Below are 26,341 nucleotides of genomic sequence, written 5' to 3'. Positions count from 1 at the left end.
GAACTGCATCTTCTTTCTTCTCCTAACTCTTCACTTATCTCTGTGGGGCTACAGACACATCAAGGGCTTTGGTTGTAATGAAGAAATGCTTGAGCTGCTCTCTTACTTACTAGGGGCTTATATTTGTGTTTGAGTACAGAGAGGAATGCGTATACAGCACAAGAAACCACATGCCTTTACTTGGCTGTGCAGGGCATCCTCTTCTCATCATATCCCTTTCTAAATCTCTTTAAATATGTTTCACAATGCTATTTTTGATACTTTATAATATCTCTATGGCTACCGTGGATTTTAACTATTGTAACTGTTTTGAAGCAGATGACCCCAGCATACAGAAATATCTGAGAGATGGGAAACATTGGTGGGGATGTTCTAGGGAAATCTTTACTATAGTAGTGGAATATTCCTGCTCAATAGAAGGGGCTTTTAATTTTCTTGCTTTCTCGTTCAGGCACTGTCTCTGAAACTAGACCTCAAGTTTTTTTACTGCCTTTGGGGAAGAGGAAGACAAAGAATATACACTCCTATTTAGTAACCTAGTTTTACTAATGGAATTAAAATATCACCAGACTTGGTGGTAATTTCAGAGGAACTCAGACAGACGTCTGCAAAACTCCTTTCTCTTAAGAGCATTTTTGTTGTACTGTTATAGTTCTCTGGTTGCGTGGGATTTCCGCTATTCCTTCCTAATGGTGCATCTCTGATGGCATTTCCAGTATTTTAGTTAGGCTGAGCTGCAGAATTTGAGGTCACTTATATAAACAAACAACCTAATTTTGAGACCAGAAGAGAAGTTTTATTGGACTACTAAGGGGACAGTAGAAAAATTTTGCTTTTTGTGCTTCATCTGCTGTGCTGGCCCCAGATTAGGATTTTTCTCCCTTGAGACTAGGCCCAAATCAAAGATTTCAGTCTTCAAATTTCAAATCAAAATAATGAATTAATGTAATGCTTAATTGTTTAACAGCAAACTGCCCAATAGGTCAATTTTGTAGCATGGCACCTTGAAAGAGCTTATCCATAAAAACTAACTCTATCCCGTGGAAAATTGAATCTTTTTTCTAGCATTGTAAGCATTTTCAAACTGAGTAGCACCACTAACTCATTGATCAATTCTTTCTCCTAATCAATTTATTATATAACCCTTTTAATCCCTGCAAATCATACTAATCTGTTCCTCACACATAAATTGTTCATCCAAAGTATCCAGTCTCCCCCTCTACATTCCCCTGCATTCTTCCAAATAATTGATCTTCCTGCACTTCCAAATCAACTTTACTTCTATTCCTCTATAGTTTTTGCATGATTCTTCTGCTTTCCAGCTGTCTCTGTTCTTTTCCAGTGCTCTAAAGGTCTTTGCTGAGTTCATCCCCAGCTTTTCCCCACTGTCCCCCCTACTGAGTGTTCAAACTGGCATTTGAACTGGGGCAGCAATAAAAGCTACTTCCTTGCAGCTTTTATTATTTATTATTATTTTTATTTTAAAAGTTCCTTGACTCCTTACTCCTCTTGTGGGGCAGCCAGTCAATCAGTCAATCTCTACTGCAATCTCTACAAACAATCTGTCATTTGCTCTTCAAACTCCTCCTTAGTTTAACAAGAGGGAATAGTGCAGGAGCTGCGCAAAACACGGAGCAGTTCCTGCTGGGGATCACCAGGAGCAGGGTGGGCCAGCACTGCCTCACACAGCAGCAGGCAAGGCAGGGCATGGCAAGTCTCACTCCATCCTGGAGTCCCAAGACAGCTGCAGTGAATCTAGGGCAGGCCAGAAGAAACACACAGCTTTTGGCACTTGCTGGTGATCCCTCTGTCCGTACAGATCCTTCTTGTCTATCCTTTGTGGTCTTGGACAAGAAAGAGTCACTGGCTCTTTCTCCAAAAGCCTAGCTTAGAAAGGGAATGAAATAAAACAGATTATTGTTGTATCTGGAAAACACTCCAGCAATAAATGAGATCATCTGTTGTATAGTTTTGTTTGGTTTTTTTTTCAAGCGGACGTTAGAGGCACACAGGTCTTCATAGATGGGGTTAGGTTTTTGACAGCCAAGATGAAAGTATAAGAAAACCTCTGCTGCAGAGTAAAATTGACAATGAACAAGAAATATTTTGCTAAACATAAAGCAAGGCCTTTGGAATGCAAAATCTTTGATCTCCATGGGTTTTGCATCCCTGCCTTCCAAGGTTTGACAATTAGAGCATAAATCTTGGAACTTGATGGGAAAGAAAAAGAGAGCTTTCTGTCTGCAATCTGGACTTCTCAAATTTCCCTGTTAATGTCGCACATAGTTCAGTACCAGTGGTGTTACTGTTATATTAAATTGATTATAACAACGTGTGGGATATAGGTATGGTAAAATATAGACTGTTTTATGTGTGCATTACATGTGTTAACTTCATCCTTGTAGTAATTCAGCAGATTTCAGTTTCTTTCTGTAACTGCTTATATTGACAACAGAAGTATTGATAGTGCTTTGATTTTGGTAAAAAGCAGGAAAAAAAAAAGAAAACACTAGAATGAGAAAGTTCTCTTTGCATGCAGATTTATGAAAGTGCTAAATAGAAATATAAGAAATAATTTAGTAAATGCTTAGTACACAAAACAAGTTTGTCTGCCTTGGTGAATTGCTTTACTGACCCTGAAATGCAAGGACAAAAACATATACCATGAAAAAATGAAGAATAGTACATTTTTCCCTGTCCTTGCCCTGCAAGGTAGGGTATTTCTAGTTACAGAACTTTAAAGAGCCTTTATAAAAAGGGAATAAATTGTGTTGCTAAGATTAAATCCTAGTGATGTTTGTTCTTCCATGGTGCTTTGTTTTTCCTTGCTTTTGGGGCTTCTTTGCTCTCTCAATCTGATAAGAATTTTTATAATCTTGAAGCAGAGGAAGTCAGCAGCCACAATTAGAGACAATGTCTCTGAACTTTTATATTGCTGGTGTAAATGTCTCTTATCATCACGTTATCTAAAAAATTATATTCCAGACCTGGCATCTCTCATGTTGTGCTGATGCTCCTTTGTCCGGTGGGGTTTTTCTGATCTTTCCTTCTTACAGTAGAGAATCTCCAGAACCTTTGAATGCTAAGGTACAGAAAAGGTGAAGTGAAGCTTTAAAGCTACAAAAACTGGGGGTTGTGGTGGGTATTCTAAACATAGAAAAAATATTCAGTTTGTTTTTAATACAGAAATTTCAGAGTCTGCTCTCTGGTAGAAATATGTTGATTAGAACTATTCACACAATTTTGATGAATTCAGATTCTTTCCTGGCCTTGGGTCTTTCAAGCCACCACTAAGCCATACCCTAAGCTGCATGTGGGGCCTTCAGTTGGGTTTGGATTCCTACTTGTCCTTTGGAGCATTGTCTGTGTTCTGTCAAAAATGCAGAAGTCATGAGGAAAGAAGATGACAACACAATTATTGTGGAGGGATACTGAGAACTGTGGGTTTGAATAATATTTTATTGGCCATGTGCCTAATGCATAGATATTGCAAGGCCTAAGCTTTCATGTGTTCAAAGCCTTGAGTAGATTTTACCCACAAGTTTAGAAAGTTTCTAACATTTCTACTTCCTATTTTATGATAACTCTTGTCCTACATCAAAATGTGGTAACAAAGAATTCTGTTCTTGCCTACCAAATTTACAAGGGTCACCCATGTTGCAATAAAAGAGTTGCACAGTTAAGTGTGATTGCAATATGCTGATTTTATAATTAGCACTATGTAAGCTTATTCATATAAGCCAGCCTCCTAGGGCTCTAATTCATACTTGATCTGCAAGGCAGGAAATTTGCATGCACTAAATGGCTACTCTGTAAAATGGCTAATCATTGGGGAAAAAATCCTTTTGCATTTATTGTTCATAGGGAACTCTGTAGGTATTAATATGGCTATAATTTGTAGCTAAAAAATTCCATCATAATTTAATAGATTCATGTCCAATTGGTATAAAGTGATACATTTCTTGTAGCAGGAAGGGTTGCTGCTGTAAAAGCTGATGAATTTCACTTTGTAAAAAGGCAGGTGAGGTGACATTTTAAGGCTGAAAACAGCAATTGTAATTTGGAATCAATACTTTGTGCCCTAGAATAATGTAAGGTACTGTTCTGTCCTAATTGGCTGGAAGCTAAAATGTTAATGCCAAGCCAGCAGATGTATCCCCAGCCTGTAGTTTCCCATGAAGATTTGGTTTGCAAATAGATGACTTTCTATTTATGGGTAAAGTAGAGCCTAATTGTGAGTCTTCACAGTACCAGGAGCTGCACTGACTGGGCCTTTAAGGGAAGTGACTGGCTGATCACAGTGATGCCACAGAGCATACCAATGAGCTGCATCAATGTGTCTGTTCCAATATGTGGAAATCTTCAGTAATCAGCAGAATGTAGACAGTAAATATCTCATTGTTTTTAACAGCAAAGTGTTGCAAGATCAGAGAAATATGGCAAAGTCTAATTGGATTGAAAACAATGATTTCCTCTCAAATAGATTTCTGATTGAAAACTAATATAATCCAGTGATGTCCCAAGCAATAACTGTAATGCACAGATGGTGCCAAATTGAAAGACTAAGTGACTGAAAGTGTTGACATGGTAGATTAAAAATCCATCCTGAAAATATTTCTATTTTAAAAATCCATGCTGAAAAAGTTTCTATTTCAGTGTGTGCTACCTGCATTTTACCTACTGTCCAGACTAATAGATTTTGTAGTTGTGTGGTGTTTTCTCCTATAGTCAGCCCAGCCAATGTTACACTAAAAGCCAATGTTTTTGGGACAAGGAGAAAGCACACATTATGTATAAGTAATGTCAAGACTTTATTGTTAGTAAATCTAAAGTTTTGAAAGTTTGATCATCATTAGTCCACATCTAATTGCTGCAGAAGAAGAAAAAACAATAATGCAGTTAACATTGCTGCAAACACATACACACACACACACACACACACACACACACACAGTTTCTCCCCCTTTCTCCTCCTTTTCTGGCATTGCACTTGCACTGTTGCTACTACTCTGGATCCTACTCAGTGATTTCACTCTGTGCAGTGTGTGTGGTAAAGGGTGTTGAAGAGTTGTCAGTATCTGGAATCCTTTGCCAGGAGGAATGTGCTACTGAATATGTTGGTGTCTTCTTCATCTCTCTTGGACTGACTAAGGGATCACTTTTACACCTTTGTTAACAGACCTTTACATCTTTCTCTCTTCTTCATTGGTCTACAGTTTCAGGTTAGGTCTAAATCTACTGTATAATTTATGTGTGTAAGATACTATTCTTTCATGTATGCTAAAGCCAGTGTTGTGCAGCTCAAGATCTTTATGCTTTTCACTGAGCCTGATTGAGCTGCTTAGAGCTGTAGGATCTCCAGTGCCAAGCCCAGGCCCCTTCTCTTGTCTTCCTGTGCCAGTGATACTCATGCCACATCCTGTATCTTCACTTCCCAGATCATCTGTTCTACCAGCCCTGTATCTCTCTCCACTCTGTTACTGTACCAGTCATAAATGTTTAATTTTTTAGCATAACTGCTTGTTCCTGCTCTCTGTATGAAACAGTGGCTGTTCCACACAAAGATAAACAAAAGTAAAACAAATTTGCCAAAGGCAAGTGATCAGTTGGAGAAACTGCTGTCACAGCTAAATTGGGGTTAAAGCAAAAGGGGTGGTTTGTACCAGACACCCTTCACATGATCTCCCTTTTTGGCCTATCCTCTTCAGAGGGAAGGAAGTGCTTGAGAGGAGAGTAGGGGATTATCAAGAAATATCTCCATCTGAGTCCTTGGCTCTTCAGGCATCAAGTTGGCTTGAGAACCTGATGTCTGGCAACAGGAGGTCAGACTGAACAGGGAGCTGGTTAAAGATGGTCATGAAGCAAGGTGCCTGTCTGCCAACAGAGACAAGAGAACTTCAAGTGACTGTTTCAAGTGTGTTGGTGAAATAATTTCTGTTTCTCTCGAGAAATCATACTGAGTTTTCATTGAAACCCTTTGGTTCTGAGGCCAAACTCTTTGGTTTATTTTTTTTTTCCCAAAGAAGTTAATGCCTTCTGCAGGAAGAGCTTTGCTTTCCAAATAGCTCTGCTAGCCATCAGAGTATAGAATGTTCAGTTTGAATGACAATAAAACCAGTTTGTGTGTAAAGGTAATGAAGAATGCCCTCTCATGGCCTATTTTCTGGACATAAAATGCCAGTGCATCATAATGCAGATAAAAGCACTGCATTTTGGAAGTATATTGATGATAAATGTTCAATTAACCTTTTCTCAAATAGAAAGGCTCAAACTTTTTTTTATGGTCCTTTAAAAAAACTTGTAACACTCATATGATACCTGAAAGTTTGTTCTCCACTTTAACTTGACCACTACCCAGTTCTGAACTGTTTGAAATTTCTTTCTCTTTGAGAAAAGTACTGAAGTTTAAAAGTCTTCTTAATGTCTTACTAATTTTCTTACTTCAAGTTTTTTCATTCATACCACTGTGTCAGCTATCCCCACACCCAAACATCACTTCATATAGTAGTTGAGAATATGGCTGTCAGTACACTGAGAACATTAAATATGAATCTCACCCCTAGGAAGCTAAAGTTAATATGAATTCAAGTAAGCTAGTACTTTTCATGCAAAAAACCCCAAAAAATTAAATAAAGAGAGAGTAGAAAGAAAAGCAAGTATCTTAGTGACATTTTTCACAGAAACAAACCCATTTTCAAGCTTGACCGAAATGTAGAAATGTGATAGTGGTTTTGCAATTCATCATGAATATTTCAAACACATCTGATTTCTACACATGCTATGATTACTAATGTGTGAAGTCATTAAAGTATGCATTTAACCCTTCTTTTCTTTTCTCTGTGAGGGGCTTATGAGAAATTGAGCTTTTAAGCTAAAACAAATCCACAGACAGCATATATAGTTGCCTTGTCTTGAAAAACAGGCAAAAATCACTGCAGAAATATTCATTTCTTTTGTTTGTAGAAATGAAAATAATTTTTTATCCAGTTGTAACTATCGTATATTCTTCAGCAGACACTTGGCATGAAGGTCAGCAATAAATTCTTCCTGCTGCTGTGTTTTCTGGCCCCTGAAATCACAAATAATGTTCATTTTCTTTGCATTATTTCCTGATTTTATTTGGTTGAGCTAAAGATTGATTCAAGATTATATTTCTTGGGGGCAGGGAGTTGAGAGGAAGGGAAATGAAACCATTTTTTTAAAATCTTGTAGCTGAAGAGGCTTACAGATTTGGCCTTGGTTTTCTTTTTTTATTGGAAGTGTTTGAAGAGAGGCAGGGCAGACACTTGTGCTGCCACACATTTAGAGTGAAGGAGAGCAGGTGGAGGCTTTGGAGAACAGTTTGGGGATTTTCTTTATTAGCCTCTGCTGAAGCCTCACTTGAACCAAAAAAAACAGCATCCTACAAGCAGGTTCCTAAGGATTCCAAATGGCTCTGGATCAGGCTTTTGCACAGTTGTTCCCTGAACTCAGTTCCTGTGACAGGCGAGGCGTTCCAAACCCTGCCCTTGTCGAGTGCCCGTGTTGTCACCTTGCGTGGCCCTGTGACACGGCCAGCATAATATTCCTCACCTGTGCCTGATCTGCCAGTGCAAATGACTTCAAAGTCATGTTCAAGTCTCTAATGGGAGTCAGAGGTGACCAAAATGCAGCTCTGACTACTCTGTCAGTGAGCTCTAGATAACTACATTGTTCTCTCAAGGTGGGGAGAAAGGGCAGGATCCGTGTCCGTGGCAGTGTTTCTGCAATCTCTCTTAATTGGTTGAGTGTGTCAGTGGGCAAACACAAGGAAGACCTGGAAGGATGTAGGTGGGAAGATTTGTTTAATTTTTCTTTTCTACTACTTTTGCATGCTTGCACAGAAATTAGAAAAAGTCCTACTATTTTCAACTGGGTCAAAGCCTGCTTCAGCTTGCTGCCACCGTGTCACTCTGCCTTCTTCAGCATGGCTGGAAGGACACGCACAGAATCTGGAGAAGAATCTGGCAGAGGTATTCAGGCAAATCTGTCACAAAGGAATTGCACTTTCTTTTGATGTAAAATCTCTCATGCTGCCCCTGACATTTTTTCTTAGTTAAAGGGGCTCTAAAATTGCATGTCCAGCTGTAGGACTATATTCTTCTGAGCAACTATTGTTGATGAAACCTGCAAAGTCTTCCTCAGGGGAACCACATATAAGGTACAACACAGGGTTGTACTGGCAGTGAATCTGGAAAGAGCAAATTAAGATTTTTTTTTAAGAGCACTGTGAGGTCCTCAGAACTGTCCATTTGACATCAAAACCTTTTTTAAATCTTGCTAGTCTCTAAGATTTTGAAAACTGCCAAGTAGTTCAAAGATCATGTTCCCTGCCTTCTCCTTCTGTCTGTAGTGTCTCTGAGGCTCAGCTCTTTGAAGACATCTCAAATATCTTCCAGGGCAAGGCAGTTTCTTTCACACCACAGTGAACAGTGAGGAAGTCCTGTGAACTCCAATACCAATTTTGACAGCCTGGCTCTAAATAGCCATAGGAAGCCCTCAGGCTTTTAATCTCAGTATGATTTCTTTGACACTCTATTAATATAAGAGAGCAAGTTGTCTAATTATGTGAATTAATAGGATTTTATAAAATGATGCTTCTTTTGTACTGGAGGCTTGCACTAGTGCCCTTTAATGTTGTATTGTGGGAAAGTCTAGTCTTGTGCAGATTCTTGTGGTTGTCTGGCTAGCTGGTAGGATTATTCAGATATTTGACATTACCCATGGTTAAAAATGTTATTGGGCAGCACAATCACTCCCAGGCCCTTCACCATCTCCTATGTCCTTCTTGGCCACCTGGCCACACTGCTGGCTCATGTCCAGCTGTCTGTCCACCAGAGACCAGCACCCCCAGGTCCTTTAGTGGAAAAGTTACTTGACTTCACTGAAGATTCATAGCAATGGTAGCAGAAGCAAGCATTCTTTTTGAGGTATTTGTAGGCTGTAAATGTATATTACAATAATCAAGAAAGCATTAGACAGGCATTTGAAATTCCACAATTTTACATGGAAGCAAGTGCCACAAGATAACAGCTGTGAATGTTTATAAATTGCATGTGGAGACTATTGCTCCCCTTACAAGGATAGACTGCAAATTGGAAAAGTTAAATTTCTAGATAACGGGAGATATTTTATTAAAAAGGAAGTGTACATGAGTTCTACCTCAGTTATGTGGAACAGAGTGGTTTTGTGAGACATTTCAAGTAAAATGAATTTTAATGTAGGAGTTCTTTTCTTATAATGAAACCTTCCAGCTGCATCATATCCCTGGTATGAAGCCCTGAAAATTTGTTTCCTAACAAAGCTAAGAAATGCTTAGCATATCCGTTCTCTTTGAATTACCATATTAATCCTAAAAAATGTTGCTTTATGTGCTGTTTCCACCCTACCAAAAGTTATAGCAATCCTTCTGCATCTTCCCAACTGTGGAGTGCTTTTCTATTATTATTATTTTATTTATTATTTTATTTATTATATTATTTTATTTAATTTTGATTTTGCTCCAGTAAGTTTCAATCCTGGATAACAAATAGGTTTCTGAGCTTCTCTCCAGGATGTTTTAAAATGCCAATTGATGTACTTATTGTCCTCAATCACCACAGGACCTCACACCTTTCTTTTGAGAAGAAATTTTTTCTCTTAAATTGTCTGTGCTTTTTAGCTAATTGTTATTCCCTTCTTGTTTTCTTAGCTCTTACAGTCTTGCAATTTATTCATAAGTAATTTCTTATAATAGATAGTATCCTTGTTACTTTCCTTCCATCCATAATACTACATTCTGTTCCTCTTTCTCTCCCCCCTTCTCCCTCCTTCTCTCCTTCTCATTCACTTTCTCTTTCATTTGGTAATTGACATGCTGCATGTCAATACTGCTGGTTAAATTAAACCATACCAAATGCAGACTTGTAGTAACACAATAGTAGCAATTTTTCTGCCAACCGTATTCAATTTAAGCATTTCTGAATTCTTTGGTGTTTATCTTCTTAAACCCCTCATTAGCATAGAAATGAGCATCTCTCATTTCCTGCTATCCCCCATCAGATAGCAAGGTGTCTCAATTTTATAAGAATGACATGAAGTTTTAGGATAGATTACATGGTTTGACAAGAGCATGCTGTGAACCTGTGGTTTAGATAAGGACTGTATTTTGATCTCCAGAATCACAGTTTTTGTTTAGTACTCACACAACTCCTACTCAGCCCAAATGACCTAAGTGGACGCTCTACTATGAGGAAGCTATTCAGTGGGGATATGATCACAGATTCACAGAATCAGCCAGGTTGGAAAAGATCTCTGAGGTCATTGAGTCCAACCTGTGACCATACACCTCCCTGCTAACCAGACCATGGCACTGAGTGCCACATCCAGTTCTTCTTCTACCACCTCCAGGGATGGTGACTCCACCACCTCCCTGGGCAGACCATTCCCATGCCCAATCACCCTTCCAGTGAAGAAATTCTTCCTAACATCCAACCTAAACCTCCCCTGGCACAGCTTAAGACTGTGTCCTCTTGTCCTGTCACTGCTTTCCTGGGAGAAGAGACCAACTCCCACGTGACTAAAATCACCTTTCAGGAAGTTGTAGAGAGTGATAAGGTCTCCCCTGAGCCTCATTTTCTCCAGGCTAAACAGCCCCAGCTCCTTCAGCTTCTCCTTATTAGACTTGTGTACCAAACCCTTCATCAGCTCCATTGCCTTTCTCTGGACATACTCCAGCACCTCAGTGCCGTTCCTAAATTGGGGACCCAGCACTGAACACAGTACTCAAAATTAAATATTGAAGAGACAGAAACACCTTCTGGAGATGATGCATAATGAGATATAAAAATCTACCCACTCTCCTGGACTAGGTGCTGTAAATATACAGTTCAGGTGAATATTGGTGTATTCACATGTTTTGTTTGCTTATCAGTGACCTATAATATCTAAAAGGCAACCATGCCAATACAGGATCTTGTTAATGGTATATGAGCATATAATTAGCAAATGTAAAAAAAATTTACAAATTTTCATATTTATTTTTGATGCTGCACTTTTTCTTTATCAAATGAGCTATGATACTCTAGCTTTTACTTACAATTTTGCAAAAATTATTTGGTTTCATGTTGCTATTAATTGGCTTATAATTTGACTTCCTTGTTCCGGAGCTGTGGATGCCTGTTATTGTAATGCAGCAATATTAAAAGAAAAAAGTCTTAAGTATGAGTCAGAAAAGAACTTTATCTCCAGTTCATGTCTAGAATCTAATGTGTACCATGTTTCATATGTGAAAAGGTGGATTTCGCAATCAGTGACTGGAATGTGGAAATCTAAGACATGAGAGCACATGAATGAAACTGCTGATGGGATTCACATTAGTTGTGGAGTGAAGCTGACAGCCTGGGGAAAATTTAAATCTGTCATCAGTGGCATAAACTCTTCAAGTAAAGGGAGCTATTCTAAAGCCAGTTAAATCCACAGAACAAATTAGTCTTCTGGTCGTGTGGCTTCAGAGTAGGAAGTGTAGAGAATTTAGAAGAGAGGTCTGCATAATTTAGGTTGCTGAACAGTGCTAGGATTGATGGCCATCTTCACAGCAGGAAGCTCCAAAGAGCAGCTTCATCTCAACTAGCATAAATCCTTCTGGCCACCTGCACCAGTGCTGGCTGCAACAGCCACTGTGGTGCTGGGACAACCACATTAACTCCTGGGACAGCAGGATGGTGTGAACCACCTTTGCCAGAGGAGTGTTTCTGCTCTCTGTGAGCAGGCTGTTCCTCCTGTGGCAGTGACAGACAACAGCTCTGCCCAGTGGAGCTGATTTGGGGGTGAAGGTGTAGAATTGGAGCTTCCTTGAGTTTGGGTAGGCATCTGAATTGGAGCTATTTGTCATTGTGTGATAATGAGATGTCTGAGGTGAAAGCCTGTACTCATTCAAGTCACAATATTTGGCTGGTTTAGGATTTTTTACATTTATTTTATTTGTTTTACCAAACCAAAGACTTTTTTTTCCTGTGGGTTTTTTTGTTTGTGGGGCAGAAGAGGATGGCTGGTTGGTTTTTCTTTTTTCTTAGGGGGCAGGTGACTGTATTTTTTTTCATCAAGAAGCTTAGTAAAAGAATGAACTGGACCTTAAGTCTTAACTCTTTTCTGAGGTTCCACTAAGACCTCTGATAGCATTGCTTTTTAGTTGTTCTGACAGTACCAATATTAAACTCAAAAGTTTTTCTTGTTTTCAACTGTAAAAAAACTTGCTTTTGATCCTCTACTTTCATTTTCTTGTTGTTGAACTTTTTGAAAATACAATATAGTAGAGTCTGCATGAGAACTGAAATTACTTACAGAGCATTTTACAGTAAATTGATATCTAGAAATACTGTATTGCTGGGAAATGGTCTGTTTATCTTGGGATCAGAGCAGATATGATAAAGATATGAAACATGATCATCAGAATTCTATACCTTGGGCCAATCTCAATTCAAGGCTAAGTACAAACAAATCCCACCAACTTTTCAGAGGCTGGCATTGCTTAACACCAGATGTGGTTTTTATCCAGATAGAATTTCTGATAAGACATAGCTTACGTTTTCTATAAAATGTTTCAGAAAAACTATGTTGTACTGTGACATAAATCACAAAAAGTGAAGCCTTATGGATTCTATCTGTACAAACACAGACTTTATTATGACATAGATTCTTTGACAAGGAAAATATTTACCTATAATGCACATCTTGCTAACTCTGAATTGCGTTAGCATGCCTATAATCAAAGTTTGACTTGAAATCTGCCTCCCAGGAGATAATTCCAAGAAATAGTTGTGATTGAGGGGATTGTGTATATAATTTATATATTTTATTTATTTTAAGAATATAATACTTCTATTATCTCTGTTTTCCAAAGTATCCAAGTGTTTTCACCTGATGATAATTTTTAGGATCAGATTCTGGATACTCTGCTGTTTCCTCAGTCAGTTTTCATGCACTTCTACACTCTGTTGCTTATTAGTGGGCAGGAGGAGTCATATTCCTGAAAACAGAAATATCAGGCTCCAGTCCTAAAAAGCCTCTGAAGAGTAGCTCTGTTTACTTATCCATCCTAATATAAATGTATGGATGGGTATGTTTGAATCTGTCTGTGCGTGGTACCTCTGTATACCATCACTGTTCTATCTCAATTCCAAACCTGCAAGTAGATATCAGGGTGGCAGGGCTTGTGCTAAATACAGCCTAGAGGCCTTGTTCTGAAGAGATCCACAAATCCCTTGATCACACACCCTCCTCCCCTGCCTTCCCAAACATATTTACCTAATACTCATGTTCCCATGCACCGTGGCTTGCAAATTCTTCAGCTTGCTGCCCATCTTCTACCTAAGGTAGGCTGAATTTCAGGGACACACTGTCTTTTTAAGAGTGTACCAGGGGAAGAGTTTCTGTGCACCATAGCCTGAGAAAAGACTGATAAATGTGGCACCTCTGTGCTATGAGGTTTAAGCCCCTTTCTCTCACACACTTAAAAAATGTTCTACTACAGGACAGGTCTGGGATGGAGATCACATCCTTGCAGTTTAAGGTGAGCAGAGGGACTGCAAGAAAAGCAAGATCAGCTTGGACTTGAGTGGTAATAAACCTGAGGAAGCCTGGCTGGCACCTTGGTGCCTGGAGGCAAGAGGGTCTCTGCTGGCAGTGGGGCTGATGATCCATGCCACTGCCTGTGTTTTGTGTTGAGCTTCCTGAAGGGAATCCAACCATGAGACGCTAGGATTTAGGTGGCATAGAATCTTCTGAAACCCAGCTTAATGCTGTTCACTTTTAGGTTCCTGTTTCAGACTGTTGGGGGCAGAGCTGCCAAACTGTCAAACTATGACTCAAAGTTCTGGTTTCTGCAATTTTATTCTGCTGGAATTCTGTAGTCTTTATAGCAGCAGCTCCTGATTTACAACAGCACAGGGATTACCAGAAATAAGACTTGATGTTCTCTGATGGAAAAGCCTTATTGAGTTGAATAGCATATAATAAGATTTCTTAGGGTTTCTTTCTCTTTTTTCTTTCTCTTTATTCCATTTATTTTACTAATTGAATCCCATCTGAAGAGATGGTTGGAGAAAATCACTATGATTTCTGTAGGGGTGACCAGTCTTTATCAAATTGTCATAGACTTAGCAAAAGAGTCCTTTTTTGTCCTGAATCCCTTGAAAATTCTGTAAGATTTTATTTTAAAGTTGATAAAATTTATTTCTGATTAGTTTTTGCCATTGCAGATTGTTCAACACATGTATTTTTAGCTACAACACTGAGGCATTTTAAAGCTTTTTGAGTCTGAATTTTGTTCCAATTTAAAGTGCCATATTCCTTTTCAGTCTCTCTCTCTCTCTCTCTTATTTACATCAGTGTAAATGAGATGTGATTCAGTCTTGCACTCTGTCTAGAGAAATTGTTTTCCTCTATCTTAGACATTTTGTTAAATTGAGTGCTAATAGGGTACCAGGCTTGCAAAGCAAACAAGAAATGAGTATTTTCTGGTCTGAGCAGATGAATTTCCCTAAATTTGCTGCCAAAATAAATCCCCAAAACAAATGATTTATGAACTTACTGAAGCAAAATGGGTTATTCAAATAATTACTTAGTAATAGAGGAAGTTTGAGCAATGATACTTCTAATAATGAAGCTGCCTAGAGAACCTGATGCTTAGGGAGATTATGAGGGATTAAGACAGATTCTTTCTCATTCTTTCAGCTCTGCCACCATCCTACTGAGAATGCAAAGAGTAGCATGTACCTTAAATGATGAAAAAGAGAGCAGTTCTTCTCAGGAAACATAGCAAAGTTAGGGTTGCAATTTAGTACAGTTTAAGCAAACATGTAGCCTACACTTCTAAAGGTACAGGCTTAATTTACTGATGTAAATTAGATCTGAGAAAGTCTGAAAACATTAGCTGGAGGAGACTGAGGATTACACTCTTTTTAGGTTTACTTTTTTTCCCTCAATTTAAATTTGAGGGTTCTAGAAGCTCACAAGCCTAAAGGGAGTTTAACATGACCAAAAGCAGATGTTCAAAGCAATTAAGGCACTTAAACTTTGTACTTAATTCCTTCTCCACAGCTAGCCTACTTTAGATAAAAGAAAACAATGCCCAATTTTTTTTATGTTGGTAATTCCCAGGTGTATTTTCTATCCACGGTCCAGCAACTAATTCATGCAATTCTTCATGGCTTATTCCACCTCCTCTGAATTTCAAATTTCTGGTGAGCAAAAAAGAAAAAGGATCTCTTTTTTTGTCATTCCTTACAGTGAAGCTGCATAGGTGGAGGAGCAGTTGCACATAAAATTGCAAGAGTTACAGTAAATCAAACTAACCTGGAGTCCTTTCAGTAGTGAAATATTCCTGCATGATGGTATTAGAGAACTCTAAGTAGCAGCTCATAATTGTGATAAGTTTTATATATAGATATATATTTATATACATATATGTATTTAATATATTAAAAACCCCACAAAACCCCCCAAAGGAACAAAAGACCCTGAACAAACAAAACAAACAAACAACGACCAAACAAAAAAGACAACAACCCCTCTCTTCCCCCTCAAGGAGAGGAGAAAGGAAAAGGAAAAGTTAGTGGAGGAAAAGTAAAGGAAAAGGTTGTGGCAATGGAGAGAGAAAGAGAGCTCTGGAAACTTCTTTTCTTCATCTGTTTACTAAATAATTAACAAAACCACCATTAAAAGAATGTGAAAATTTCTACCCAAACTTGCCAGGGATATCACATTCTCAAAATGCTGAAATGCCCAGTTAGGTAAATGTAATTGTTTATAACAGAAGGCAATATCTAGGTCTGGAAATAAACTTGCTCTAACCAGAACCAGTAACATCACAAGGTTTCCCATCACTTCTCATTAAGTCATACTTTAAGTGGATGCAATGGCCTCTGATGGGTGATCTGAGACAACTGAAGTGTTGAGGATAGTATATCCTCATATCCAAATAGTAATTGACTGGATAGTATATCCAATTACTATTTTTGACTATGGGCCGTGTCACAAGGGGATTGGTGGAGGGGCAGAAGTTCCCCAGCAGTCACCACAAGAGACATTCTGTTGCTGCGGCACTGGGAGTGCCTGGGAGTTGTAGGTGAGGCAGCAGTGTGTAGGAGGTGCTGGTAAGGATGGGTGTTTCTCTCTGGATGTAGCAGGAGCTGTGACTCTAGCTACTGTTGTGTATTTAGAATTTGGGCCAATTTGAGACGTTCACAGACAGAGCAGCCCTGACACCTTTCCCTTCCCTTTCTGTCCTTTCTGTGTCAGTCACCTCACTCAGTGCACATACTGGTCTGAATCAGCTGTACAAGTGCAACACTATTCACATGTGCTAAAACTTTCCAGCTGTTCTGAAAATGTGGGAACAACAGCTCTTATGCATAAAACTCTGATTCATTTATTGCAAGGCATGCAGTGAGGAATCAAAAGCAGAGGAGTGAAGAAGAGATGGGACAGTAAAATAGCCAGCGGATACTGAAAGCTCTGTAAAGAAATATGTTCTCGCCTTGTCTCTGATATCTCATAGGTATCTACTGCTACCTGAGTCACTTAACCCAAACCCAAACTTAGCACACATCTTGGGTGCCCATGCTGCAGATGGTTCAGGAAGCTGTCACAACTTACACAACACCCTGGAGTGTGTCTGGGAAGCATTCCAAAAAATTAGCCCATAAACATCTCACATGACTTGTCAAAAACTAGCAAGTGTCACCAACAGGTTAGCATCCCATGGAAACCATAATTTTAGTATCACTTTGTGAAGTTTTATTTCTATTTTCATTTTATATCTGGGTGTACTGGGATTACCAGTTCTTCCTGGATGTAACTCTTCCCTTATGGAGGAGGGAGTAGTGTCTGGTGTTGTCATGAGAGATGATGGAAGGCCTGTTCATTTGAGTGTTTGCTCTGTGTCAGGAGGTGGCCCACAGGCTAAGGCAGCAGCAAATCAGAGCATGCAGAAATCTCTCCCTGCTCTTAGCAGTGTGACCCTGGTCCTTTTTCCTGGGGGGAAAAGGAATACAAACATTCAAGAGCTCTGTAATCTTTTAGTCACATCTCCCCTCACAGTGGGTAGCAACAGAGACAGACCAGCAGGTCCCTTTCCTTTTTGGCAGAATCTCGCTAGGTGGGACATGATGCACTCCCATGACTTCTGAATGCTGAGAGCAGGCCTATGAATTCCAGGAAGAGCTGGAGAGGTGTTGAGGCCACTGGGGGAAAAGGTGATGCTGGGAAGATAATGGGGATAAGGTTATTGAATAGCTGCTGATTAATGGAGCACATTGAAACCTGTGCATTGCATTAGGCAGGATCCTGTGGGGAAAAAATGTCATCTGATTGTGTTTACTAAGGATTTCATCATAATGCAACATGTATAAAAGAGCTAGAGGAAGTACAGGAGCTTTAAAATGGTGTTTCTTAACTGTGAATACCCAATCATTGTGGTCTTAATGGTCTTTTTAAAAGAGTGTATTTTTCTCCAGGCTTTGCAGGGATGCTAAATAGGCAGCTATTTGTAAATAGCTAGTTAAGAAGCTTTTTTTTTTTTTTAGCCCTAAAAGGATGGGTTTTTTTTCCTAAAGGTGGCTATTTTCCCTAAGATGTATTTCTCTCTGGAGAAGAACTGCTAGCTCAGGGCGGTAGTTCCTTTGATTTTAGCACTCTAAAGTTATTCTCCTAAGGCCAGCATTGCAAACTCCTCACATACTTGTTACTGCAAATGCTCTCTTCCCAAATGTGCTTTTGTACATCTCCTCTCTGCATCTTAGTCAACCTTAACATTTTTTGCACACTTATTAGCAAGCTGATGGTGGAAAAGAAGAAGGCATGAAAAAACACAGTGCTTTAGGGTTACCAAAAAAAGAACAACAACCAAAACCAAATAAAGCTCATGATGGGCTTTAGCCAGTGACAGATCTTGTATTTTACACAAGTAATATCTTGACTGAGTTTTTGTGGACATATAAGTTGAAAGACCCAAGTAAAAGACATCTGACATATATGGAATGCCATTTATTTGTTTTCTCAATGGCAACAATGCACAAAAATGATAGAATTGTGATAATCTGGAACTCCTTAGAAAATGCCCATCAAATACAGTAACAAAATAAACAGGAAGAATAGATCTGGGAGGAGTTATTCATAACTAGAGTTTCCCAAACAGTATATAAAATGTTTAGGCAAGATTAGGACTGTAGTAAACAGCCCCTATGTCCTACTGTGTATTATGTTAATGGTCATGTACTATTGTGCAAGCTAACATAAATCTACAAATATGTGTGAATTGGCTTTGCATCATACAAAAATCAGACTGAATGACTTTGAAGACTCCTAAGTTGGCAAGTCTTACAAAGATAGATTTCCTTTATTTTTTGTCTGTAGTTAATAAAAGTATATTCTTCATAGACATATAATTTATTTGAACCATAGGGACATTTTACTTATGTTAAAATATATTAGAATGGCTAGCCTTCATTTGAAGCTCTTAACCTGAAGTGGGAAAAAAGGAGAGAAATGTTTATTGAATATGTTTTTGACATAAATGCGTGGGAAGTGAGACACAATTTTAGATATCTCCATAAAAAACTTTCTTCCAAGTGCCATTACCACATTCCAGCATCAAGCAAATACCAAAAGTAGCACTTGGGTCTAGTGTTCAGAGGAAGAGCATACTTACTAAAAATCTACATAATTACACAGCCTGAAAATAATGAACCCCTTGAGCTGATCAAGTGTTAAAATACTTATTTAATGGAAGCATTGTTTTAAGTGTTAGCAATAAACCTGGAAGAAAAACTGTCCTCCTTATTTCAGTGTCTGAACTCTTACAAAAAGCTTTGCTTCTCTGTAAGTAAGTAGCAAAAATAATTCTGTCACCTTGGGCTCATTCAATAATTTAGCCCAGTGATCTAGAAATGAAATGCCATATACAACAGTTCATTCTGTCTCCTTAGTCTTTACAGCGTGTCTAGGAGTTAACATGCTGTGCTTAAGATTTGCTCTGTCATCATGTAAATTCTATAAATCGTAGCAGTTCTCACTTCCCTTGCTTGTTAAATAAGTCAGTGCTACCAAGTTCCCAATGTTTCCTTCTCTTATAAGTTGTTGAGTATGTTCTCGGGGAATTTAATTATCATATCAATGAAGAGGAAAAAGTGCATATTAAATTATTGGATTTTCCCCTGTGTATGCCACAAAAACATATGGGCAGCACCATCTGTGTACTTATGACTACAGATTTGAGTGTTTATTGGTTTTAATCTGGAGATCAGTGTCATTTGAACCCAGATCTAGCATCAGAGCTTGCATCCAAAATCCTGGCTTCAGCCTATGTGTACATTATGTTTACAGCTCTAGCTTGTCCTGCAACACTGAAGGCCAGGAATGTGTCTGTTCCCTTCTGCAGGCTTGCATCTGTAGCAAATGGGGCTGTATGGGAAAATAATTCAGTGATTCAAAGCTATCTACTTCGGAGATCTAATTCCTTAGCTTTTTTTTGAGGGAGGTCTGTAGGGGAATCTTCAGCTAGCTCTTCCATTTTTCCCTCTGCAAAACAACAACAACAACAACAATTATCATTATCAATAATAATAATAATAATAATAATAATAATAATAATAATAATAATAATAATAATAATAATATATATTAGGACAATTGCCAGAATTAATTATGCAAATAATAAGGAATTAAAGCTGCATTTAGCTTGTAGACAGAAGTAAAAATTGTTCACTGTCTTTTAGGTCTTGGTCTTAGTTTCATGAAGTTTCTTTTAGACTGTAGAGGGTTCTTCCATCACTATTGTTATTGAAACTACTGGAGGACAAAGCTTTCTCTTTTTTAAGCACTAGAATCAAGACAATTCCTGCTGTTTCTCTCAGGAAATCATGCATGTGGGTGCTCCAGATTCTTTAATTTCAGGTGGTGCTGGGCTGTCATTTGCACATACAACAATAAGTGCATTAGTTCTGGGACTTGTGCATGTGCACGACTGTACTTGTTGTCTGGAGTATCTCCCATTAATAGTATTGGTCTTTCCTAGGAAGCTTGTGTTTCCTAGGAAGCTTGTGATTCAAACAGAAAAATATTTTTTCAGATACCATGATCATGTTTTCCATAGTTGTTAGCATTCTTTCCTTTTTCACCTGCATTTTGCAGTCCTTTGTCTTCCGTTTCCCAGCTGTAAATGCATTCTGACAAATTATTTTCTACTGGTTTTTATCTTGAATATTAGAGGCAGTGATCTTGTGCAGTGTATTGGTGCTGAAGCTGCTGCAGAAAGGTGAATAGGAGTGTAAGAATATGAATACAATGGTTATTGAGTACAGGCCTTTTCCAGTCTCTACTGAATATTAAAAGTATGCTTAGTTGAGGAAATTCAACAGTAGCTTGCTAGGAAGTTCTAGACTTCCCTTGTGATGGAATTATTCTGTTTACTTTTCCTTCCTGTTTTGTGTAGAACACCAGTTCTCTCTGCTGAAGAGAATTTACCTTTAATATTAGGACAGCTATGGGTCCCCATTCTGGAATTTTCTGTTGAGATGCAGCAAACTTTTAGAGAATGGCTATGGCATAACCTGAGGATCTTAAATGGAGTGAATTAAAAAGAGCTTTATTAGGCAGTTGTTTTATTCTGTTCACAAATTTTGACACAAATACTTATTTTTAACGTTTATTTCAGTCTTGAAAGAAAACTTAGAAACTCTGTGACACAAGGGTGTACATCATGTTCTGGGGAGGGCATGAGCTATAACCTCACTGGGAATTTTAATGCTCATCTTTGATATTCAAAGATATTGGATAAGATTTGGGCAACTATATCTACTTGTGTCTTTAAAACTGTGTTCCATAATTTTTGGGGGGTTATGCCAAACAAGGACTGGAGAATTATTTTTTTATTCGGCTTTATAAAAACAGAAAAACCACAACTGAAATCAGCCTTCTGTGGAGCGTGTAGTTGAGAGTTGCTGTCCTTTGAGTAATACATAAAACTGATGATCTCCTCAAGTCACTTGGTATTCTTTGGGACTCAGCAGAAAAGTAATGAAATCAGCTTCTCTGTCTTGGCTGAACTCCAGATCTGTTAATGACATATTACCTACTTAATTTTCGACGGCATCTTTGGTTATTAGGGAAGGTACAATTTTTCAGCCCTTGCTACAAGCAGTAAAGAGGTAGGCATGTACTGCTAAACAATGGCTGCAATTCAAGCCACAGCTGATTGCATTTCAGAGTTTATCAAACTGAAATACTCCTACTGATTTGCAGATCACTTAATTTCCATTTAGTTTTGAGATCCTTTAGGATAAAAATATGCTGTGTGTGGTCCTCATCCAGTGACAATTAAATGAAGAATACAGATCCATTACAAGCAAAAAAGAGTTTTTAGGAATACTAAATGTGCTACATCTAAGAATATGTGCTGTTTCTTGCCAATGTGCAAGAAAACTCAGAAATCTTAAGATGAAATTATTGAAAAGATGGTTTTAAAAAGGAATATTTACATGCAAGTGTAGAAAGCATTAGTGATACTGAATGATTATATCAGTTTGACAAGTAATAGTGTTGTCTAAGCATCCTTATACATATTAAGTGATATGTTTAATGAGAAAACAGGATAGAAAGTCCTATGAGTGCCAAAATCATGTCACTGCTAGAACATAAACTTTTGCGTTTTCTGACTCTTGTTGATTTATGGTACTAGTCCAAAAGGAGCACATAAATTGAACAACTTTAATATAAGTGTTGGTGCATGTGCTAAAATATTTAACTAATTTAAAGCCTAGTTGTTCATATTTAAGAGTTGCTTTGGGTGGCTTTTGCACTTCATTTCCTAGACTTTAAAAAATAACTGCTGAGGTGATGTAAAGTAGGTCTATTTATGTTGTAGGCTAGGGCATAAGTTACCTCCATTATGTGTATGGTAGCTTTGGCCAAGTTTTTTTTGGCTTCAAGGAGCCACATCACCTATGTTTTTATGTCCAGATCCCTGCTGTGTGCCATAGGAACATGCCAGCTATCCCATAAAGCTTTATAGTCTGTGAAAGAGTAAATTTTTAGGAGCCCTCCTACTCCACTTCTTTTCTTCTTACCTATCTCTGGAGCTGGTCTGGCACCGAGCTTGCCCAGCTTTAAAAACATGCTGGGCATGTCCCTCTTAACCCATCATTAACTGAAGCATCCTGAATTAGATGGAAGGAGCAGTGTCCACTGACTCATAAATTCAAGGAAAATGAAACATAAAGCATAATGTGTGTCCCTAAATAGGTAAAATTCAGCTCTGAAAATAGCTAAACATATTTGTATATGTAAGATATTGCAATTTGGACAGGAAAGTGGATAGATCTTTAGTCTAGAACTTATAAAATGTTCCATGTTTTCAGCTGCTTCTGAAGTCTACGAGCATGAAATGTCTCATGCACTCTGCAAGCTGGAATGTTTAAAGAAGTTACAGCCATCATCAATAAAATAATCAAGTTAAATTTTGCCTGTGCTTCCACTGTTAATTGGCTGCCTCTTTAGTTCCTTGTCTTTTGCTCTAACCACACAGAATCAGTCTTTTCATTCTTTTTTTTACTCTCTGGTCCTCCTTCTTCTCACTCAGTACCCTACTAGGGAGCTGTATCTCCCTTGAAAACTCACAAGCCACACTTCAGCCAATCCAGTCACTTCATAGAAGTTTTTTCTGATCTTAGTGAGATTCTCATGCTCACGGAACCCTTTCACACTGTCCAGAAAGTGTTTTCTCTGAGTAATGTTTTTTTTAGTGGAAATTAGAGAACAAAGGGATTTGACACACTTTGACACTGATAACTAAATTATTGGAAACAAATGAATTCCAACCTCCAAAACAGGCACTTGCATCCTTACTGTCTTTTTCAAGCTAGAAATAAAGACAGACTTCAGTATATTTGTGGTATGCTAAGGTTTTGCATTTATTCATACAGCTGATTTTGGCTGTCTTACAAAAATCTACTGTGCTGCATCCAAAAATCCTATACTAAAAGAACTTTGAGGTTGCAAAGTCAAATATGTTGAAACTGGGAAGTGCCAGAATTAGGTTTGCTTCTGTGACCTTAATTTACCACCTTTGCCTGCTTGTTATAATAAAATGTACAATTATGTAATTACAGATTGTGGGGATTTTTTCCCTAAGACCTCAGCTTTGTTCAATAAATGTTTTATTTAATATTGCCTTCACATGTCTGTCTCCTTGATCCTTGTACTGAATTCAAAATTATTAATTTGTTGAGGAACTTGTTCTGCAAACATTCATGAATTTAGCTCCTAGCTGAGGCTGGTTGCTATTAGTATAGGCCCAAGAAGCCAAAGCCAAGCATCTGCTAATTTTGGGCAGTCAACTGAAGGCATGAATCCTCAGGCTACTTAGCATACAGGATACTTCTTACATTCAAATCCTTCTTCAAATGTTTCAATTACAGAATTGATCTAAAAGCATTCCCAGGTACCTCAAATAACCATGACTGCTTACTGGAGAGTAGCCTGTGACAATTTTTTTCACTAATTTGCTACCATTAAGCAGAATTGTTGGAGGGTTTATGGGATTGTTTAAGTAGCCTATCCACTAAATAATCCCTTGTTTTTTAAGCATCTTCCTGCAGCCTTGACTTCAGACCTTCTAAAGCAGTTGACAAGTATCCAGGATTTGCACAAGCATCATTCTCTTGATACATAATCCTGATTCATTCTCAAATGATCATCATGTTTACTGAATGGGATGGGGAGATCCAATTTAGCAAAATGCTGGCATTCTGTTATCCTAAAATCTTTCCGGGGAAGGGAAAGAGAGCTACGGTTAAACATACATAAAATCTTCTAAAAAAGAGAGCTTACCTGTACCTGTATTAAGGAACTTTGCAGATTTGAAATAGAAATTTTCAGAGATTTGGCTTTTCCTTCTCTAGCTACAGAGATGACAAGGAAGACAGCTAACAAATGTAGACATAAAATCCACAGGTCTTAAGCCATTGTCCTAAACCCTGGAGACAGTAACTTGTCTTAAAAGAAAAGGAGGATCAGCTTGGATAAAAGAAAAATAATGAGTCTTTTGGTTGTGGGAAAATGGCACACTATTTTTATCCCTAAATGTAAGTATAAAGTTCAGCCTCAATATTTAAAACATGAAAAGCTATAACCAACTGCAACAAAGGCTTATACTAGGAAAGTGTCAAATATCATTACTAAGGTTACTAGCTCCATACAGAGCATTGTGCTGTTCCTTTTAAACACATTAGAAAAATGCTGAAATGTCACTTTTGCTTTCCTAGCATATGTAGCAGGGCATACCATGTAGAATAATGATACTTGTTTCTGCAAGACAGCATGTAGCTTTGTAAAATTTTGAAGGAGATCTCAAATAATAATTTTCTTCCTGCTGAGATGTTAAGGTTTTCTTTTTGAAGTTGAGTATCACTATTACTAAATAAAAGGCTGAAGTATCAACCTTTTGCCACATAAGATGTTTTTGAACGCATCTTAAAAGACGTATCCTTAATTTATGTGGAATAGCATGCTAAGACTATTACCTTTTTTTAATTTTCTCGGTTCTTGCACTTATAGAGAAGAGGGGATTTTAGTGGCTTCCAAGCAAATGCTGCTGATCCCAGATGGATTTGAGACTGTCTTGAAGGGGTTCACATACAGTTCAGCTGTATTGGTTAATATTTGGAATAACAAAATGGAGCTCTTAAGTAGAGGTGGTAAAAAGTCAGGGGGTGACTGAGTTTTATGTATGCAATTGCATGTGTTCAGAGTGGTAGTGTTGTTCACAACTTCTGGTGCTTTGGAGATGACAAATGGCAGTGAGATCCTGGGGACTGGCATTTTTGATCAGATATCACTGAGGTAAAATTCAGTATATCAAATGTGGAAATCTTGAGTTGCTAATACAAGTGCTTACTTCTCTATTGAAGAAAAGGTACATTTTAGTTCCACCTAGTGAACTTTTGCCAATATGTTACAGAATTAATGTTTTAGCTGAAGCAGAAAGTTGTGCTAAGCAGCTACTCTGTGAGACTGGTGATTGTTGAGACACCTGGGGTGAGGAGTGGAAGAAGGAAGTGTTAAATATTTTTATTACAAAGTAAATGTTTTCTCGCCATTCTGCACAGTCTATTCATGATCCTCAATACCTACTGAACATTTGAGACATTGAGGGTTTTTTTAAGCCTTGAAGTGTTTTCTTTTTCGTAGCATTACCTAGGCATAACAATGCCTAAAATGAGAAGGTACAAACCAAAGTGAGGTATGAAGATGTCAAATTCAATGGAGATACTACCTATGTTGTAGACAATATCACAACAGAGAAATGGGTTGGAGCCTCCTTCCAGAATTGCAGGTCTGAGAGCTGATGCTGTGAAAGGAGCTTCTTGGGTCTGGTGCCTTGTTTGTTGGGCAGCTGATGTTTGTAGATTCCATAGCAATATAATAGCATAAGCACTTCAGCATAACAACATCACTTTAAAAGAAGGGTTGAAGAAACAGACAGACTCCTGCAGAATTACTTGGCTGGTAGAGATAATAACTCACTCCACCTTCTCAAACTAATGTTAATTTTTTTGTTAAAAAGAAGGAATGAACACACAGCAAGCCAGATATTAATATTTCTCCCCCTATAATCTATACTAGTTCATATCCAAAACTGCTAATCTGTGTTAGGGCCACTTGGAAAAAGCAAAGTTTCCACTTTAAATTAAAAAGATCCAGTAAAGGTACAGGAATATAGTTTACAAAAACAGCCACACATTTGAGATCCATAGTTTCTGCAAGGAGGTTGGAAGTCTTACATATTTTTTCAGAGTTCCAAGAAGTAGTTTTCTGTCAGACTGAATGAGCCACCCTTAATTTTAAGATGATTTGGAGTCCAAAGAGGCGTCTGGCTTTTTTCACATTTTGAGTCACAGTCTCTCTGAAAATTATGATTTGCTAAAGAAATGCTGACAGATCCTTACCTTATCTAGTATTTGAAATATTTATGGAAATGGCTTAGCTTTTATGTCTATGCCCATTTCAGTCTCTGCAGCAACAAGGAAAAGTTTTGCTGCAATCTTAAGAATCAACCAGTTGGACTACTTTAAAAATGTTTTGCAAAACATGAAAAGACTTGTTTAGGACTCCAGGATGTGAAGATGTGTGCATAATAGAGAGATACTCCCATTTTTACCTGGGTCATAAATTTTTCTGATGTCACAGAAATATTCAATTACAAAAATTCAAGCAAAACCTTTTATGTCCAAGATTTAGACCTAGTTGAGTTTTCATGACAGATCTTCAAAGGCAGTACAAATTACAA

The sequence above is a fragment of the Molothrus ater genome, chromosome 2 (assembly GCF_012460135.2).
Source record: "Molothrus ater isolate BHLD 08-10-18 breed brown headed cowbird chromosome 2, BPBGC_Mater_1.1, whole genome shotgun sequence".
In the NCBI taxonomy this organism is placed as follows: Eukaryota; Metazoa; Chordata; class Aves; order Passeriformes; family Icteridae; genus Molothrus; species Molothrus ater.
This window is presented reverse-complemented; position numbering follows the sequence as displayed.